The following is a 3,588-nucleotide window of genomic DNA, read 5'->3' as shown; positions in this document are numbered from 1 at the left end:
GCAGGACATTGAGATGATGTATTATTCTTTTTTGTTGTTTTAATTTCAGGCAAAATCACTGTAGAAAAATGTTGCTATGGAGGCCGACATATCTAAAATTTGTTTCTAATAAAAGTTAACCTAAGACATACCAGAAACATAATCTGTTTTCATACATGTGGAATTTTGGCATACTGTGCCTCATTTACATGAGACAATAAAAGAAACTGGATTACTTCACAGATAATTGCACTTAAGCATATAACAGCACCAAAGCCAGAAACTTAAGATTAATTAGTATCACCTACCGAGGGCATAGCTGCAAAACAAAGATGTATGGCAAAAATAATAAATACAGGGAAAACTTTCATCAAGAGAAACGGGGATACACAATTTTTCAACATTTAAAATATTCTACTACTTCATAAATTCTGGGTTCAAGAATGGGGGAAAGACTTAAATAGATTTATCAGATTCACTGAACATTTTTAGATCTTACATGTCAAAAATTTAATGTGGGAACTGTCAATGGATTGATGGATAAAGTTTTCACAGAAATATATGCCTAAGTATTATCAGAGGCATTTGAACCAGAGCAATTCTATCGTGAACAGGGGTGGAGTAAAATAAGGCTGAGACTTAAGTGGGCTACATTCCCAGGAAGCTGGGGATTCTTAGTCACAGGATGAGATTGAAGGTTGGCACAAGATACTGATCATAAAGACCTTGCTGATAAAACAGGATGCAGTAAAGAAACCAGCCAAAACCCACCAATGCCAAGATGGCATCAAAAGCGACCTCTGGTCATCATTGTTCATTAGACATTAATTATAATGCGTTAGCATGCTAAAAGACACTTCCACCAGCACCATGACGGTTTATAAATATCATGGCAACGTCAGGAGGTTACCCTACATGGTCTAAAAAGGGAAGGGATCCTCAGTTCTAGGAACTGTCCACCCCTTTCCCAGAAAACTCCTGAATACTCCACCCCTTGTTTAGCATATAATCAAGAAATAACTATAAGTATACTCAATTGAACAGCCCATGCCACTGCTCTGCCTATGAAGTAGCCATTCTTTTGTTTCTTGACATCTATAATAACTTTCACTTTAGAGACTCGCCCCAAATTCTGTCTTGCATGAGGTATAAGAACCCTCTCTTGGGATTTGGATTGGGATCGCTTTTCAGTAACAATATGATGAACTTGTTGAAAATTAAGATAATTTCAAAACTTATGACTATGTTCTTCCCTTTTTCCCTAATTTTTGTAAGATATTGAAGTAATACATCTAAAGTACTTATTAGCACATCTTACATACGATATCAACAATACATGTTAGTTATTGTTATTAATGGACTCTGTAATTGAAATAGAGTCTTAGTTTGTGACACTGTGATTTACATGAAGGCTCCAGATCCCCACAGCATGGGTTCAAACCCTTGCGATACCATGTATTAGTTATGTGCCTTTGAGTTTCCTCTCGTTTTAAATGGGTACATTAATAGCATATACTTCTGAAGCCTGCTGTGCGTATTAAATCAGTTGAAACATATGAAGCAACTGCAGCAGTGCCTTGCACCTTGGAATGTTCAGTGTCAGTTGCTATCATCATCTAAAGCAGTGCTGCCCTATAGAAATATAATGCAAGGCACATAACAACAAACACATTTTAGGTGTTCGACAGACACATATTCCCGATGTCTAATGTACTGAGCACCACTAATAGATTCTTCACATCTCCTGAGGCTCACACAAAAGCTCAAAATCAACTGATGTTACCGACACATTTTTTTCTTTCTTAAATATCTAGGCCAGGAGTGGTGGCTCACGCCTGTAACGCCAGCATTTTAGGAGGCCGAGGCAGGTGGATCACGAGGTAAGGAGTTTGAGACCAGCCTGGCCAACATAGTGAAACTCTGTCTCTAATAAAAATCCAAAAAATTAGCCGGGCGTGGTGGCAGGCACCTGTAATCCCAGCTACTCAGGAGGCTGAGGCAGGAGAATCGCCTGAACCTGGGAGGCAGAGGTTGCAGTGAGCCGAGATCGCGCCGTTGCACTCCAGCCCAGGTGACAGTGAGATACTCTGACTCAAAAAAAAAAATTAAGAAGTTAGAAAATAAACATCTAAATCTATTCTGATTTTACTCCCATTAACTTTATTAACTTTATGTTTTAAAATAAAAGTGAAAGAAAAATAGAGGCCTTAATAGTCTTACAAAGAGAATATTATTGAAATTTTAATGAAGGTTATAAATTTTTCTTCTAAGTCCCCCTGTAAGTTTTTTTTGTCCCAAAATAATACCCAGGCAACTAGTTCATTTCAGGGAAGTACTTTTATTACTCAAGGATAAAAAGACAGGCTGGACATAGTGGCTCATGCCTGCAATCTTAACACTTTGGGAGGCCGAGGTGAAATGATTACTTGGGGCCAGGTGTTCGAGACCAGCCTATGCAATATGGTGAGGCCCGCAATCTCTGAAAAATAAAAATAAAAAGATAAAAACTGAAGAATTGGTTGGCCATGGTGGCACATGCCTATAATCCTAGCTACTCAGGAGGCTGAGGCAGGAGGATCACTTGAGCCTAAGAATCCAAGGCTGCAGTGACCAGCCTGGGAGACAAAGTGAGACTCTGTCTCTAAAAGAATATACAAATACTGAGAAATCTAAAGCAAAATTTGTAACTTACACAGGTCAAAGGCAAACGTGAAATGTTGTGGGCAATGGTAGTTCTCATGTTCATCAAAATGAAAAATAAAAGAAATAAGTTCACTGGTATAAATTATCTAAGATAAACCCTAGGTAACATATTTTGAAGTTGAAGCTTCCCCCATTGGTGACAAAGATATAGCCAAGAAAAAAAATCTACATTGCTAAACACACAAGAAATCATTTGTCAAGGTCAGGGACTATACTAGAAAGTGAGGGGCCCCGGGGTCAGACAATGATTGGAGGGTAAAGGAAGAGCATAAAGTGGACCAGATAATTCAGACCTTCTGTCCTAAGGAACGCTGCAGCCACTGGGTCCACAACCTATGTCTGTTATGGTCAAACATCTCTACTATATGCAAGTGAAGAAACAGGTTTTGATCAAGTCATCCAAAAAGCTTTCTCTCAGTTCTCCTACTGATCTAATGTCCCTTAGGGGGACATTAGACTCTACCTTGATTCTACCACATCTGATCAAACTGTGGACTCGATGAACCTCAGAGCTCTATCCTCCCACCCTTTCTCTTCTGTCTCACACTCTTAGCCCGGGTGATCTCACCCATTCCTATAGCTTTAAATGCCTCACATATGTTGACAACTCCTAAATGTATATCTCCAGCCCCAGCTCCTCCCCTGAATTCCAGAACCATACATCTAGCTGCTCCCCAAACAAGGCTACTTAGATATACAATAGGCATCTAAATCTACCTAATTTTTTTTTAGTAGAGATGGGGTCTCTCTATGTTGCCCATGCTGGTCTCTAACTCCTGGCCTCAAAGCCATCCTCCTGCCTTGGCCTCTCAAAGTGCTGAGATTACAGGCATCTTCATAAACAGCAACATCCCCCACCAGCTCCATTATTTTTCTTTTTAGCATTTATCACCACCAGACATAATT

The sequence above is a fragment of the Mandrillus leucophaeus genome, unplaced genomic scaffold (genome assembly GCF_000951045.1).
Source record: "Mandrillus leucophaeus isolate KB7577 unplaced genomic scaffold, Mleu.le_1.0 Scaffold1059, whole genome shotgun sequence".
In the NCBI taxonomy this organism is placed as follows: Eukaryota; Metazoa; Chordata; class Mammalia; order Primates; family Cercopithecidae; genus Mandrillus; species Mandrillus leucophaeus.
This window is presented reverse-complemented; position numbering follows the sequence as displayed.